This window comes from Labrus bergylta, chromosome 4, assembly GCF_963930695.1.
Source record: "Labrus bergylta chromosome 4, fLabBer1.1, whole genome shotgun sequence".
In the NCBI taxonomy this organism is placed as follows: Eukaryota; Metazoa; Chordata; class Actinopteri; order Labriformes; family Labridae; genus Labrus; species Labrus bergylta.
The window spans coordinates 3,160,805-3,179,173 of record NC_089198.1 but is presented as its reverse complement, the minus strand read 5'-3'; the positions used below and the strand labels follow the sequence as shown (position 1 = coordinate 3,179,173).

Sequence of the window (18,369 nt, the reverse complement as noted above, 5' to 3'; positions counted from 1 at the left end):
CTGGATCTTAAATCAGTAACAGTTATATTAAATCAGATCTTACCTTTAGTTTTATCTGGATCTTAAATCAGTAACAGTTATATTAAATCACATCTTACCTTTAGTTTTATCTGGATCTTAAATCAGTAACAGTTATATTAAATCAGATCTTACCTTTAGTTTTATCTGGATCTTAAATCAGTAACAGTTATATTAAATCACATCTTACCTTTAGTTTTATCTGGATCTTAAATCAGTAACAGTTATATTAAATCACATCTTACCTTTAGTTTTATCTGGATACATATAAAAAGTAAAACCTGGTGAAAAGTAAAACCTGTCACAATTATGTGACTTTGTTTTTGCCCTCAATACTTTTTTCAGACTTTACCAGACGTTTTTATTTTTTAACTGTAAAATAACTGTACAGTCAATGAACCGCATCTATGAGCGGATTTTATATTACGATTCTTGGTTTTAAATACAATTTAAATCACAATAACGACATAACAATATCAAGAAACATAGCATGTCAGTTATTAGGTTTGCTCATTTAATAAAATAAAATAAAAAGATAAATCATGCCGGATAAGTAACCTAGCTTTACAACATTTCAGCTAACCTTAGACTGCTTATGTGTTAGCTAGCTAGATAACGACTTTAACCAATGACACATAAATCACTTTTTTACTTACCGAAAGAACTGCAAAGATCCCTTATCTCCCTCAGGTCGGTTAGAACAGTTTACTGCAGAACAACTCATTTTCCAGCTCAAAAAAGACGAAAAAACTGAACGGAAAAATTCAATGGCGTCTCGGCTTTCCTTCACTACGTAACTTTTGCTATTCACAAAGAGAGCTACGCAAGATCGGCGGCTGTCAATCATCGTCAAATATGACGTAAAATCCCGTTTTTCAACCTCAAATAACTTATTTAAAACAAACTTCACAGAAAAATAAGCACTTGAACACAATGTAGGGTGATAATAACTAATGATCACAGCAGAGTTTATGTTTGGAAAAAAGTTATGTGACGAGTATTTTAGCTTTACAGTTTGACCCATATCCCGTCTGTTATCATTGAGGAGGCGGGGCTTATGACCTATACTGCAGCCAGTCAGTAGGGGGAGCTCTAAAAATAAAAGCTTCACTAGACCGGGGACCTTGTCCCGTCCATTATTTTTACAGTCTATGGTATTTTCACACCTGTAAGCATTTATTGGGAATACAGTTCTATTCCAACAAATCCAGTCTGTTGTGTTGTCTTTTTCTAAACTTGACACCAACTGGGGGTAAACTAAGTTGACACGTTTAGACTGCTAAATGTAAACATTCTTGATATGTCAAAAGTGTGTTTTTCTGAATAATTACTATTTTAGAGTTTATTTTCACATGATAAAAAGGTTTGTCTCACAGTAAATCATTTCTGATGATTGAACTTAAGTGTTGTTCAGTCAGCATGATTAATTAGTGTTATTGTACCACTTAAAAAATGTAGCTGTACCTACCGTGTCAAAATAAGTTATCCATAATCATATTATACAAGTTAATGTGACCCAAGACAATTGAGTCAGATCCTTCCTTAGTAAATATTTTGAAACAACTTTTACAAATTAAGTTGGATCCAAACATTGCAAATAAGTAGTGGTAACGCTAATACTTTATGTTCACTCAACATATTTACAATTAGTTGGTTCAACAAAATTGTGTCTCGCTAAATGAAAGCATTTTAATTAGGTGGAAATTCTTTCCATAATTTTATTACGTTCACCCAACAAATGATTTCTTTGAGTGTAAGAGAAGCCGCATTTCCGCGGACTTTGAATTTTTGCACATAGATGTGCCTAAACATGCACAGGACACTTGGAAAACACACTGAAGAGCATATAAAACCAGAAAAAGCATATTATGGGACCTTTAATGAAACCGTATGGGGCCAGAGAGACACAAAACAATCAATAAATTGGCAAAGTCAGATACATGGTTGCTGCTGCTACTTCAATGTTTCAATGATTCGACCCCTACAATTGTCGCTTGCGCCTCTTTTTGATTTGTTTCTATTGCTTGCTCATCATGTGGTATGACAAACACTGACACACATTTATAAGGGCCCCAACGGTTGAAAACTAAACTCAAGGGACAAAAAGAGTTTTCATTTCGTTCGCACTTGATTATTTTAGTTTGTTATTTTTCACATCTGTCATACCTGTTTATCTATGTATGTATGAAGCATATTTTGTGTATTTAATATACAGGTTCAAACTTTCATTCTGGTGTGGAAATTCTCTCGATTGATTGATATTCAAATTCTCTGGCTCTTAACAATCTAGTTTCTTTTGATATTGGTCTACATTCACATTGATGACAACATATCAGATCAAATTCTAATACATTACTAAACTGTAAGAAGGGCTACAGAAGTAAGGGATTATAATCTTCAGTTCCAACTTTATAATAACCATCCAAATAATGTTAATAGACGCTTTATAAAATATTTACAAACCATGAACAAATATTTGGTCCATGTGTCTCTATAATGTTTATAGATGTTTTATAAACCATCTCTTAAAGGTTTATAAATCACTTGGTCATCATTTATAAACACTTCATAAATTGTGTGAAATGTTATAATGTGTGCATCAATAAACTGTTAACGTAAAATAAATTATAGCATTACAAATTATTATTAAGTATCATTTCATTGTTTGTTAACAGTAACAATAACTATTAACTAATGGTTAATTTTCTATCTATTTACCCTTATTTACCCTTTATAGATGATGGTTATTATAAAGTGTTAGCATTTAACTTTTTGTTTCTTGTCCGTCCACTTGAAGGCCTATGCGTAATGGCACGTTCCCGACTCTTCGCTCACCCGTATAGCTCTCTCTCTCCCTCTCACGTGCGTGAACCTACCTTTATCTTTTAATGCACGTTTTTGACAAAATGAGGGAGAGAGGCTTTTGAGAAAAGGGGTTTTGCGGAAGCTAATATACCTTGACAGCCGGCCCAAGTGGGAAACACTGCGCTCTACATGTTTTTCAGGCGCACACGCGCGCCACACTTTCAGAAACTGGTCTGTAGTGAAACGTTACTTGAGCAAGGACTACAGTCTGTCTGATCTATAAACTGTCTCGGTACCGAGGCAGCCCGGCCCACCGGGAATTGTCCCAGTTCTCCCGATTATCCACTCCGGGCCTGGTTATCCACATAATAATAGCCCTTAGTTGTGCTGCCCAGTGGTACTTTAATAAGTTTGGTAAATGTAACCCTCCTTTCTCCTTCGAGCAAAGAAGAAAAGTATACTGAATTCTAGCTTTTTTATTTTGCCACAGACATTTTTACATGATTTTCTCCAGTGTTTTTAATATTTAGCTAGGAACCCTTATAGGCAACGACTGGAACACAAATGGTAGGATTTTCATTCTCAGAGTTTCTATTCTCCATATCAGAGTCAGAGGTAGAATTTCCCATCTAGCTCTATATCTCTTGATTTCACGAATCAGTTTTTGTTAGTTTGCTTCAAAAATCTAAGGATTTAGGGGTCATGGCTGCCTGTTGACAAGAGGAGCATGTACATGTTAAACAGAAGAGGCCCCAGGATGGAGCCTTGGGGAACTCCACATGTAATTTTTAAGTTCACAGAGTAGTCCCAGCCTTTGAAAGTAAGACTCAAACCAGTTAAGCACTGCTCCAGAACGTCCCACCTAGTTCTCCAATCGGTCAGGTCAACTGTGTCATTAGCTTACCTCCAGACCCCTCAGCCGGACTGAAGCTAGGGGTAACCTGTACGCAAAAAGTTTGTGGTTTAGCAGAGAGAGGGGTAGAGAGAGTGATAGAGGCAATATGATGCTGAATTGAGCAGAGCAAAGATACAAACATCAAAAACACTCATTAGATATATCTATGACGAAAAACTAAACAAGAAGGCATCGATAAGGAGACTTTCTGTCTTCAACATCTGTTGTAACTATGACAACCACACACGGATTCTGCTAACTCTTTAAACTGTAACACCGGTTCCTATCTGTAGTTTTATTGACACTGAGTCATAATGAGTTCCCAACGTAACTTTTATTCACATGAACGTTAGCGTGCCAGACGAACATACTCAGGCCATCATAACAATAATATTCTAAGTCCTGTTTATCCTTACCAAGTCTCACGAGACTTACACTGAGTATGGCAACACTCGAGGGTCACAACAGTATAACAGTACAACTTTCTACACTATCCATTGACTGTAAATATTAATGGAAGAAGCCTGAGTGACGTCTGCTGTCTGTTCTTGCAGGGGACTCCGGAGGCTCATCGGCAGCAGCCGCCATGCTGGAAATGCTGACTCACCGTAACTTTCAGTCAACCTAACGACAGGCTGAGAGCTGAGACGGGTTCTGAGACTCTTGACAAACCGTTACATCGTGCCCGCCTGTCGATCAGGTCAGCTACGCACTTAAATATGGATAACACGTATCGTTCATAAAATCAAAACTGAGCCTTTACAGTAAGAATTCAAGTACAGTGAATGTGATGACAATAACTAATCAGACATATTTGGTTTTTGTACCAGGCTGTAAACGTGTTTGTTTTTGCTGTAAAAACTTCTTTTTGGCTGTGGTCTGTATGTGACTTCCAGTGTTCCTGGAGCCAGCCTCTAGTGGACAATGGACAAACTGCAGGATTTAGCACTTCCACATTGGTTTCGTTTTTCAACACTGGAGGTTTCCACTCATGCCTATCTCAGTTTTATCCAGGTTTATGGTGAGTTCTGTTTACATCGGAACTCAGATCTTGAAACTGGGTATGACGTAACAACAACGTAAACAACATTTCAGTTGCGAGTTGGCAGCAAGTTGCACAAGCAACATGATCGCCTCCAGGGGTTCCTTTGTTTTGTTAGCTTATACCTGACTTCAGTGTGTTAACGTGCTTTCAGATTTGAATTTTGTAACAACAACAAACTTTGTGGATGCTACGGAGACGATGTGAGGAATGTCTCCATTACTAGTTATATACGATTACAACATTGATGAACAATAAGTGAATAAATAAAAAGTATCTTAACATTAACTAAACATCTTTTGCCCCCCATGTGACGACGATTCTGACGTCATGTCGGGCTCCTAATTCTTTCCTGAGTTTCCGAGTTGTTGCTCCGACTTGAGCAAGCGTTCATGTTCTTTTTCCAACTCAGAAACTTGTTTTCCCGATGTGTCCGACACCATATGAATGCACCATTAGTTCATGTGGACTAAAGTAGTAGAGTGACAGACATTACACTGCTGGAGTATAAAAAAAACATGTTGATGTGAAACACACGAGGGAGCTGAAATATGATCCTAGCTCATAACTTGATACAGGAACTTGTATTCAGCAGCAGACGGGGTTTTTGTATCAGTCTGTTTCACTGTGTGGTACATCTTTGGCTCTGGAACTAAACTGTTTGTAACAGGTAAGAAGAAAACATCTATCAATACATTGTTTTTAAATTAAAGTCTGCAGCTTTAGGGCTTATATGCTGTTGTGTTTTTTAATGTTTTATAGAGAACTCATAGTACCTGAAAGAAGTTTAAATGTCACATCTGAAGTCATTATTTCTTTCTCCGTGTGATAAACACGTTTCTTAAGAAAGGTCTGTAACTGTATTATTACAAATATGTTTTGGATTCTCTCTGTGAGTCAGCAGCAGCTTTTGACAAAAACACAACCAAACATGAAATACGGATTCAATTAAGAAGAAGTACAAAAATGTATCTTGTTAAAATAGCTTTTTATTTAATGGAGCATATGCTGTTTATGCGACTAAATAATGAACCTGGTTTCGAAATAAGACCCTTAAATATATCACATGTAATATTACAGCACTTAGGCTGTTTAATGTCCTACATGGCATGTAACATTTTATTTAATAGACACACATGTTTATATCTTTACTCACACATATATCTACAGATTCTAAACAGTGTGTTAAATAATAGATGCTGGGTGGTAAACACAACGGTGATGACAATTTTATATTTGCTGTTATGCACAATTTATTTTCTAGAAAGACACATTTAATTTAATTTAATTATTTCATTAGCGTGATTGGGAAAATATAATTTCATCATCAGATCATTGAGGTTTCCCTCATTTACAATGATGTAGTGATACAAAAAAAGAGCGCAAATAAAACAACAAAGACGGGTCGGAATTATTCTCAGTAGAAACAATCGCAGTGTGGTAAAGTGGTTTGAGATCATTGTCTTTATTTGTCCAAGAGAAACACAAGTTTCCATCTTTAGAGTGTGTTGTGAATTTTTCCACATTTTTGGAGCAGAAAACCTAAACGCAAGTTAAGAAAAGACCCGCGGGACATGAAGCAAAAGACGATCAGTCGAGTGAGTTTGGTCCAGTTCAGCAGAGATGTTATATAAGATGGTGTACGTCCAATAAGTGATTTAAAGACATACATGTGTTTATCACGTCTCTGTGCCAGAGAAGACCAACCAACTTTGTTCGACAGAATATATTTTTATCTTAGATGATAACACTGTCTCAACATATCCGACCTGTTTATGAACAGGTTCTTGATCCTCTGGGATGTTCTTTTGACCGCTATTTTAAAACATGCTACTTTGGCGTCAAGATAAAAATGGGTGTATCTATTTTCAAAAAACAATAAAATGTATCAGTTATCTTTGTGGTATTTTCTATTGAACGAGGGGTTTTAGTGTTTTGAAAATCATTGCATTCTGTTTTAATTTACATTTTACACGACATCCCAATTTTTTATGAAATAGGGTTGGAAGTTAAAAGTGGAAGTTATAGAATTTTAGAATAATTGTGTGTGTGTTGTTGCTCTTTCAAAGATAAACAGGTGGTGCAGCCCGTGGTGAGCGTGTACCCGGCAGCATCGAGAGCCCAGCTGGAGGAGAAGAGCTCTCTACTGTGTGTGGCCTCAGCCATGTTTCCTCCTCTGGTCCGGATCTCCTGGAAAAAACAGAAAGGGAGCGGGCCTCTGCAGGATGTGAACCCTGCTGATGTGAAACGGCAGGAGCTGAGGGAGTCGGGGTGCAGCGCCTCCATCTTGACGATCCCTCAGATACCGAATAAATACCTCTGCTCAGTGCAGCATCAGGGGGGCACAGTGACTGCTCAAAAAGAAATAGGTAATGAAGGGTTGGTGTCTGCGTTCAGCAGTGATTCAGCTTCATGTGGAGACGATGGAGCAGAGGACTGACGTTTATTTTTAACTCCTTCTGTTTGACAGAGGTCACAAATCCTACGACCTCCAGTCCTCCAGAGAGAGAGCCGACTGACAGTAAGATCAAAATCTGTTTATACTTACCTTTAAGAAAGAACCAACTCAGTCAACATACATTATTACTCTTCTCCCTCTACTAACATTACCTCTGGTGTACCACAGGGTTCCGTTTTAGGGCCGATCTGATATGTAAATAGATGCTTCCAAGGGGAGCTGTTTGGAGGAGAAAAGTGAGGACCAGTCTGTCTTAGGTGCAGGCTCGAACATTTGGGTTGAGCCGCATTGGTGAGCGCACACGGCTAGGGGCACAGATTATCTCCTGCTAGCCTCCAAGAGAGATTTCTGAAGAAGTCGAGTGAGGTAACGTGAATACAGCACGTAACGTTGATAAAGAAAAGTAACAACTGTCACCATAATGATAACTTTATTTATATCGCTCTTATCTAAACAAGGTTACAAAGTGATTTACAGAATGAACACAATGAAAAAAAAAAACATTAATTAAGAGACTTGATTAAAGACTTAAGACTTGATTAAATTAATAAAGCAGGACATTAGTTACTACTCAATCATTAAAAAGGGCTTCCTATTTATTTTTTCCTTCCTAGATTTAAAAACAGTTACAGGAGTTTGCCGGCTTAATGTCTTCAAGTAGGGAGGTCCAGAGCTTAGAGGCTCTGATGGCAAATGCCTGGTCGCCCTTGGTTACCAGACTTGACCTAGGAACAATAAATAAAGGTGTTCTTGATGATCTGAGATCTAGGTTTGGAGCATAAGGAGTCAAAATTTCTGGAATGTAAAGGGGCGGGGGGGGGGGGGGGGGTTTGTGGGGTGGGGCAAACCCCCGTTGTGTTTTAAAAGTTATTAAAAGAATGTTAAAATCAATTTAACCAATGTTTCATTACATCGGACTCTGTTGCTCTGTCTGCCATTTTACGACACGTCCTGCCTCTGACACCCTCCATCTGGTCCAACAGGGATAGTCTCCCACTGTGAGGTTCATGTTTGAACAAACAACTCAGGGGCAGACTGTTCTGAAATTCTCTAGACATTTTCTGGAGTGTGTGTGAAAGAGGCTAAAGAAAGCTCGGTGTGGTTTGGTGTTGGAAATTAACCTGAAAGCAAAGACAAATTTAATAAACCAAACATTCGATACTTAATTTATTCTTCTGTGTTTCTATCTTATTTACGCCGACCGTTTATCAAAGCTAAACATTTTAGCAGCTATCTGTTCTTAATCTTTTTTCCTGCTCCTGCCTTGTGCCAAACAGATCCAGCTTCAAGCTCAGCAGCCCAGGCACCTACAGCCAAACCAGCCTCAAAGGACGCAGGAGAAGGAGGTGAGCTGCGTTGCGTTTAATGACATGTTCAACTGCAGGGAAACAAGAAATTGATTCTGTTATTTTAAAATATAAGATTTCAAACACTGAAGTAGTGGGGCCTGATAGAATATCTTTTTCATGTGGTCAATTATCCTTGGATGAAATGACGCTCTATATTTGTAAAGCTTAAGCCATCTCTTTTTGTCTGTCAGTGTCCTTTCAGTCTCAGTGCAAGGTGAAGCTGCTGACGCTGCTGTACACGGTGCTGATACTGAAGAGTCTGGTGTACTGCTGTGGACTCTCTCTGCTGAGGATCTTCAGAAACAACAAACCGTCCATCCACTGAACATGTGCTGACTGATTGACTTCTGATGTTACGTGCCATATTTTTGTAGTTTTTATGAAAGAAGCTTGTTTGTGAAAAAGTAAAGCTCTATGCTGATGACACTGTGTTTTTTGTACATAAATGAACGCACTGCAGGGTGGGCTACCTTTAAAAATGTATTCCTTTTCCAGCTTTTATCAGCAACTGAATCAGAATAACTTTTATTGCCAAGTACGGCCTGGCTAATGTGAGAGGCCAAACATGACGACAAGTAATGACAGATTTACCAGTTCAGTTCTTATAGTGTGTGTGGAGAGCAACGAGATGACCGACTCAACACACCACACACTCACAGATTAATTCAACAACAGTCTCCACTCTCAGAACTCGTCATCTCCCACGGTCGAACGTGATTTAAAAGTAAACAAACATGATGGTCAAGCTAAATGTGGCTAGCTGGTAGCTGGTACTCCTGTCCTTGTCAGTTGGATTGCGCTTTCTTTTACAGACACGTTGTGTAAACACTTGTGTTGTTGCAACAAATCAACAAGTTGCTCCTCCATTTATGACATCCATCTAACTTTATGCTTTGTGTTTGCTGTCGTCGCCATGGTTATGTTTGTGTTGCTTCTGGCTTCAGTCAGCTTGCTTCCCGATTGGCTATTCTGTTTAAAGTGACAATTCACAGAGTCCATGATCGGCCGTCCTCGGTGTTCTCCCAACACAACAGGATGTCTGACAATTTAAAATCGGGTCGCCGAGGTTAAAATCACACACTTTACACCACAGGAACATCTGGTGAGATAATCTTTGGAACTGTCAGATAATCAGGCTTTTGTTGAATTTAGTCAGAAGGGGAGAATCGGCACCGAAATTTGCCCAATTATCTTGTTGTGTGTACCCCACTTAATATTACATATATAACACAAACATCTATCAGATTGTATCGTATATAGAAGGAATTTGTCTTGGTGTTATTGGTGCATTATTGTTTATAAAACTCACATAAACAGCAGTACTGCTACTGTCAAGAAGTGTAGAACTACTGTTACATACCAGCATAAATATAAAGCTAAATCAAATAAAAGAGTAAAAGATGTGTCTTTGGTGTATGAAAGGAGCTGTAAGTGTTTCTTTTTCTTTTTAAATAAAAGTCTGTGCTTTTAAGGATTTCATTTCGCTTCACAATAAATATGTAAAAGCACGATCAGCGTCTTTGGTCATGAGTAATTTGACTTTGTTATAAGTAGCTTTAAATAAACATATATATTATAGCTTCATGTATTATTGTCCTTGTCTAACTTTTCATACAAGTATATATTGCTTATTTTTTCTCTGCATTGATGTTAAATAATAAAACAGAGTTAGACAGAAAGCTGATATTGAGAGTTCTGAGCACTAAAATCAAACGGAAGTTCCTGGAATGATGCTTTAACCAGAGTCGATGGTCGTAACTGTCGCTGTGTGATTAAACTGAAAACCTTTCGCTAACAGAGAAGAGGCAGCAGAGCAGGAAACCCACACAGCCTGCCTGCTGCAGGGGAGGAAGTGTTGATTTGCTGTAAACTGTTTTTCTAAACCCTAATAACCACAGACTCATATCTGCTGCTGCACACACTGATGAACTGTTCTCACACTCTGTACTTTATTGTCTTTTGTATTGTTACATAAAAAAACCTTCCCTTCACATGAACCGAAGACCAACAGTGTCGACCCACCTTGAGGCAACATTCTCCCAGTTTGTGTATATTTATTCAGTAAAGGAGACGCACCTGAGTGATAATGTGTCGGCAGCTAAAATGTATATATTCATTTGTTGGGTCATTAACTAATTCATTGGCTTGTTAAATAAGAAATAATGATAATACATTTAATTTATAAAGATATTTCAAGTACTTACAGACACTTTACATTAGTTAAAAGTTTAAAAAAAGATCAAAATCAACAAAGTTTGATCAAACTAACAAACTGGCAACATTACACATGTTTGTTCTGTCCTGAAAAACCTTTTTTCAGGACAAAACCACAAGTCATACATATGATCGTTATATGATAAACTATTATGATGTTTCCTATATTATCAGCTCATACAGTGAACATGACTGTACTCCTGTCTGTAAAGATTAAAGCTGCTGCCCTCTAGTGGCAGCAGCAACACATTGCATCACTACTGTTTGTATCTCAAAGTTTCAGCTTTCCATTATTTGTCAGGATAAAGATTTTATTCCTGAAATCAGTCAATATTGTACAATATAGTGGATCAGTTGGTAGAGTCGGTTGTCTCAACCTGAAGGTCTGGGGTTCGATCCCCAGCTCCTGCAGCCACATGTCCGATGTGTTCTCGGGCAAGACACTTAACTCCAAGTTGCTCCCTCTGCTTCGTCAACAGCGTATGCATGTGTATGAATGGAGTGGTTAATTCTGATGGACTCTTTAAACAGCAGCCCCTACCATCAGTGTTTGAATGTGTAGGTGTGACCTGTGGTGTAAAAGCACAGAGAAAACATGTATGGTATTAAAGAGGTAGGCAAGATGAGGGCCATCCCCAACGGAAAGAGCCTTCCCCTGGGAAACAAATCTAGATAAACTCTCCATGTTAGGTTGGTATGCAAACAAAGGTCAACAAGAGATGCTTGATAAACATAAAAAAATATTAAAAAAGGTAAATGACAGGTAGATGGGGATGTGCAGATAGTCTGCCCACAAGGGAGAGCGCTTTCTCTGGGGAAATAAACTCCTCCTGAGAAGACCCAAGAAAGGATAATGGGAGTAGTGAGCCATGGTCCACATAATGTTAGGAAATGGTTGGTGCATTTTGGCGTCACATTTGCCTAAAATAAAAGCCCAATGAAAGGCGATAGGGACAAGTGGAGAGTCTCCCAAGAGGTATAGACGATTTATGGGGACATAAACTTACATAAACCCTGTCTGAGAAGATCCTTGATGGAGAAAGGAACTAGAAAAACATGGAAAACCCGGCTCATAATGGGAGTAGAGGAAAAGCAGAGGGAGACATCCTTTTCTTGGGATAAACACTTTTAAAAATAAAATCTGAATGGAATTATGTTGTTTACCTGTCCCATGATGCTCGAGCAGTAAATAAGAACATGGTCCCTGTAAGGTAGGTAAACAGGAACATGGTCCCTGTAAGGTAGGTAAACAGGAACATGGTCCCTGTAAGGTTAGTAAACAGGAACATGGTCCCTGTAAGGTTAGTAAACAGGAACATGGTCCCTGTAAGGTAGGTAAACAGTAACATGGTCCCTGTAAGGTAGGTAAACAGGAACATGGTCCCTGTAAGGTAGCTAAACAGGAACATGGTCCCTGTAAGGTAGATAAACAGGAACTCTGATGAAAGGTATCTCTTTGGATAAACCCTGTTTGATAAATCCTGTCCTTATAAACGACCTTCATCCGACTTACAGAGAATCAGGGGGGGAAAGGCTCATGACGGGGGGAGGGGCAAAGAAGAGATTTTTACCTGATGGAGAGAGCCTTCTCTTAGATTTAAGAGATAGTTAAGGCATCATTTTTGTGGTTTTGTTTGAGGTAACAGTCAAAGTAAATATATTAACCACCAAGAGAAGGCTCAAGTTCAACTATTATTAATATTCGTTGTTTGAGACACACCCGGTCTCTTGTTAAAAAACCTGCACTTTGAGGAACGCAGCAAAACCTGAACATCCATCCTTCTTTCAGTGAACTCCATCTGATGGAAAGTTTTCTCTCTTCCTTTTAATAATTTTTTTTTATCACCTTTTTATTGTGTAAGTGTGTATGAGAGAGGGCTTTAATGATCACTCATTGTGAAGCTAGTTAGAAGATGTATCAGATGTGTGACACTCACTGTGATGGCTGGTTAAGATAATGCTCCTAATGCTGTTTCTGTTCTTCCTTATTTACATCCTTAGAGGTTTTTCTGTCTACGTGAACGAAGAACCAGAAAAACTGATGATGCAATACAAGGTATGATCTTTTTTCTCATCACATCAGGCTTGATCAGATGGACTAGATGAGGTCTCCCCTTTGTTCCCACTAGTGTGATATGTTCAAGCGTTGTCTGTAAAATTATCTGGACCAATTACAAAAGACATCTTTCTTTTTTATGGAGTACTCTGTGATCTACTGAATCTTCAAATTGTCTTGGTTTATTTTACATATAGCACAAATGTCCAATCTGCTGTCACTTAAAAGGAGGAAACTCTGTGTTGTATTTTCCTGTTAAGCTTCTTTGTTTATAACGTGGCAAATACAAATCTGTTGCAACATGATCACGTTGGGTCTGTGATATTTTATCTTTGACTCCAACCAGGCTGTAAACATTTTATTAAACTTCTGTTTAAGTTATTTGTTTCAAAGTATACATTGTTTGAAAGGTTTAAAGAAAAGGTTATTTGAGTTTAGCTTTAAATGATGGCTTTTGTTGTCATGCATTTTTAACCACGTTAAAATAAGTTGGACCAACACGACTAAAAGGAGTCGGACGCAACCAGAGTAAAGAAGTTAAAACAACTTGAGTAAGTCACGTTAGTCCACACCTAGTAGAATACATTAATTAACATTTTAAAATAAGATAGGCCTGAACCATAATGAATAAAAAACAATAACACAAACACATTCAGCTGACCCATCCTAATTATTTTATGTTGACTTAACAAAATTCCTTGATGCTAAAAGAACACATTTTAATTTGATGGAAATGGTTTCCATACTTTTATTACGTTCAGCCAACAAATTATTTTGTTTGAGTGAATTTGGACTCGTCAGCTGATCTGTCTGAGAGTTTGTTAAAGTGAAATGAGACATTCAAAGATGCAGCAGTGTTCTTCTTTTACATCACTGAGACTACAGGGAGACACTGAGGACCACTATCTACGGAGAGCCTGAAGGGACAAAATAACATGAGATTACTCACAATGAAGTAGTTAATGCTGACAGCACTAATACATGTCTAAACATAAATAAAATTCCCCCGTCCAGTAACAGCTGATAGAGACATGAACCAGACTGTAAACATGTTAATCTCTGCTGTAAAAACAGACTTTTGAATGGGTGTGTATGTGACTTCCAGCCTCAAGCAGACCCTCGAGGAACTGCCGGATTGCTTTATTTTTCAACACCAGAGGTTTAACCTTGTCCTGAATACCACTACCAGCATCATCAAGGTACCTTTGCAGTTCCCCAAACTGACCATAAGGTGGTGCTCTTTCTCCTTTAAGTTAGACACAGACACACAGAGATCCACCTTCTGAAAAAACGTGTTTGAAATCCAACAAACAGTCATGAAGGAGGAGTTTATTTAAAGATGTGACACTGAGGTAACACTTTAAAGACTCATGTTATATCAGATGTGTCTTTTGTTGTTAATATTTTAAAGTTTTCATCATAAGAAACATCAAAGTGTGAAGAAAAAGACCTCTTAAAGAAATGTTGAAGGTATGAAAACAGACTTCATCAGTGCAAACAGAGTTATTCCTTTTGAAGAAGTTTGAAAATACATTTTCTGAATTCATGAAGTGAGCAAAGACATGCTGTTTGTCTCCTTCTTTTACATCAGCAGCAGAAATAAGAACAGACATTAAACATCTATATATAATTAAGTTGCAAAAAGCACCTGCAGAGGTAAATAAAAGAGTTTCAAATTATGCAATAAAAAAAGTTATATAAATATTCAGATTCTTAACTTCCTGCAGACTTTCAGAACTTTGAATAGAATCAGGGGCTGATGGGAGATCTGAGGCCTTTGATAGAAACCACGTGTTCCTCGTCTGATCTCTCAGCTCGTCCTTGTTTGTCCTCTGCAGCGTCACAGCGTCACTTCTCCTCGGGTTCACCAGAGGAAACATCGCAGCTCCAAAATGCTTCTCCTCCCAGCCGCCGCCCTGTGCTGCCTGTGTTCAGGTGAGTGTTTCCGGCCAATCAGGAGCCCACAAACTCTACCTTTACCAAACACCGTCACACTAACATTCACCTGTCTGACCCTCTCTCTGCAGCGCTGGTTTCCATGGCAGCCGAGCTGATTCAGGATGATTTATCATTGACCAGGAGAGTCGGTGAAGAAGTCTCCTTCAGCTGTGGAGGCACTGATCAGTGTTATTATAACAACGTATTCTGGTACCACAAGAAAAACACAGAAACATTCAGAGTGATTCTTGGTATTGACAAGAGTAATGGAGCTTTAGATAAAAGCTACAATCATCCACAGCAAGATGATTTCTCAGCTGTGAAAAAGAACGGCTGGGAGCTGCAGATCAAGAGAGTTAAAAACTCTCATTCAGCCACATATTACTGCTCCTGTTATGTTAGTGTTAGTGGTAGTGCTCTCCACAGTGAGAAATGAAGCGAGCTGCCTGAACAAAAACCAACACATGAACAGATGTCACTCAGACTTAGTTACAGGAAGAGAGCAGTGAACCACAGCCCAGGTTCACATGTTTCACCTCCATCTCAGCCAGAGTCACAAACACTGAGGGATTTATTCTATCACTGCTGACGGGACGCCTTCATTTTAAAATTATACTTATCAGGTGTTTCTTTTTAGAACTTATTTTATATTTAATACACAGATAAAACATTCTAATAAGAGCCTATAAGTGTCTTATAAGACATAATAAATGTGTTAAGTAAGCCTCTCTTAACACCTATAGAGACTTATTTGTGTTAAAAAAAATCTAATAACGTCTTATAAGTGACTTATTACCTTTTATTAATGCATGTTTCAAGCACCTTAATATAAAGTGTTACCCTGACTTTAAAAATATATATATATATATTAAGTGGTGACTAGAGTCCAGGCATTACCTGCATCACTGGGGTCCATTTGACATACAAGCTGTTTGTTTTCAGCTGTAATCTGGCTGTGTTTTAATGTTTTAATCTGTGTCTCCACTGAGTTAGGTTGGGAGGTTGTGGTTTCAGTCAGGATGCTGGTATTGTTTTCTATGCAAAAATCTAAGCAAGGAAATCAAGTCTCTGTCCATGTTGGTATCAGGAGCTTTACCCAACATAAAGAGTGAAGGATCCAAGATTAGATTGAATCTGACTTCTTTCTTTTTGGACATTTTTCCAAAAGTCTACAACTTCCAGGTAGTCCCAGAATATGTGTGTAAAATCCCCCACTAGTCCACATCCCCTCCAGCACAACTCAGAAGTTCTGCTGTATTTTAAGGTGATGGATGGGGTGTTAAAGTATCGCATTTTGACTTTCCAGTCAAACTCCCTCGACATTGGACTGTTTGTTAATTTATGTCCCTCTTTGAATGATTCCTCCCATTGTTCATCTCTTATTATAATTTTGTATCTAGTTCCCATTTTTCTTTAACCCTCATGTTGTTATCTTCAGATTCATGTTACTTTGCTTTATACATTTTTGAAATAACACCTTTCTTTGTTTCTTTTTCTGTAAATGACATTAATACTTCCTCTATTCCAGAGGGTGCTCTGCAAATCCCATTCCTTCTATTTCTGAAGATAACTCCTTAATTGTAGAAATGTATACAAATCTTGTGCGGGTAGACTAAACTCCTTTCTAAGTTGTACAAAAGATTTCATGTTTGGTCCTTTAAACACTTGTGCTATATAAATCAATCCTTTGTTTGTCCACTTGTTGTATCCTGTATCCATAGTGGAGGGTACAAAATGGATTTACTGCTATTTTAGTAGCTCTACGAGTGGAGTTTGACGGTCCTGATTTATTTCGTACTATTGACCATATTTTTAACGTTTCCCTCGTGCATTCATTAGTAATCTTAACTCCCCTCTGAGACTTTTCTGTCAGGAAGGGAAAATCCTTCTAAAGTCCAAATCACAGTCACAATCCAGCTCCCCACCCAGCCAACAGGACTGGGAATCTGTGCAATCTGGAAACACTGGAACCTGTGACTATCTGGATCTGAGGACAATCTGGAATCCGTATTCCTCTGTGGAATGGACCTCAGGCTATCCGATGATTTCCAGCCCGTCACCAAAACCTGACCTAGAAATGAGGCCAGATCATTTCTCTCAATTATCATTCTGTAATCAAATCAATTGCTACAGGCTACTGTTAAAATAAAAATAGCTTAATATTTCATTAAGCCCATAAGGCAAATCAAAATATCAGTTTAGTTGTTCAACATTTCTTCTCAGGTATCAAAACTGTAAATACGTTAATAGACAAACTTTAAAAAAAATAAATGTCTAATTCAAGTTTCACAGAACCTGAGTTACATTAGTAACTATCATAAATAAAATGACATAAATTGCATAAACACTGACACACATTCATAAGGCCCCAACGGTTGAAAACTAAACTCAACAGACAAAAAGGGTTTTCATTTCGTTCGCACTTGATTATTTTAGTTTGTTATTTTTCACATCTGTCATACCTGTTTATCTATGTATGTATGAACCATAGTGTATTTAATATACAGGTTCAAACTTTCATTCTGGTGTGGAAATTCTCTCGATTGATTGATATTCAAATTCTCTGGCTCTTAACAATCTAGTTTCTTTTGATATTGGTCTACATTCACATTGATGACAACATATCAGATCAAATTCTAATACATTACTAAACTGTAAGAAGGGCTACAGAAGCAATAGAAACAAATCAAAAAGAGGCGCAAGCGACAATTGTAGGGGTCGAATCATTGAAACATTGAAGTAGCAGCAGCAACCATGTATCTGACTTTGCCAATTTATTGATTGTTTGTGTCTCTCTGGCCCCATACGGTTTCATTAAAGGTCCCATATTATGCTTTTTCTGGTTTTATATGCTCTTCAGTGTGTTTTCCAAATGTCCTGTGCATGTTTAGGCACATCTATGTGCAAAAATTCAAAGTCCGCGGAAATGCGGCTTCTCTTACACTCAAAGAAATAATTTGTTGGGTGAACGTAATAAAATTATGGAAAGAATTTCCACCTAATTAAAATGCTTTCATTTAGCGAGACACAATTTTGTTGAACCAACTAATTGTAAATATGTTGAGTGAACATAAAGTATCAGCGTTACCACTACTTATTTGCAATGTTTGGGTCCAACTTAATTTGTAAAAGTTGTTTCAACATATTGACTAAGGAAGGATCTGACTCAATTGTCTTGGGTCACATTAACTTGTATAATATGATTATGGATAACTTATTTTGACATGGTAGGTACAGCTACATTTTTGGCACAATAACACTAATTAATCATGCTGACTGAACAACACTTAAGTTCAATCATCAGAAATGATTTACTGTGAGACAAACCTTTTTATCATGTGAAAATAAACTCTAAAATAGTAATTATTCAGAAAAACACACTTTTGACATATCAAGAATGTTTACATTTAGCAGTCTAAATGTGTCAACTTAGTTTACCCCCAGTTGGTGTCAAGTTTAGAAAAAGACAACACAACAGACTGGATTTGTTGGAATAGAACTGTATTCCCAATAACAATGACTTTCACAGCAGCTTGAAAACATGCTTACAGGTGTGAAAATACCATAGACTGTAAAAATAATGGACGGGACAAG

General features: G+C 37.8%; 1 protein-coding gene across 3 annotated transcripts in view; it reads left to right on the top strand.

Moving 5' to 3' along the window:
* LOC110003702 (uncharacterized) overlaps nt 1-18,369 on the top strand; it is a 54,964-nt gene that overhangs the window by 19,314 nt on the left and 17,281 nt on the right. The window lies entirely within an intron of this gene.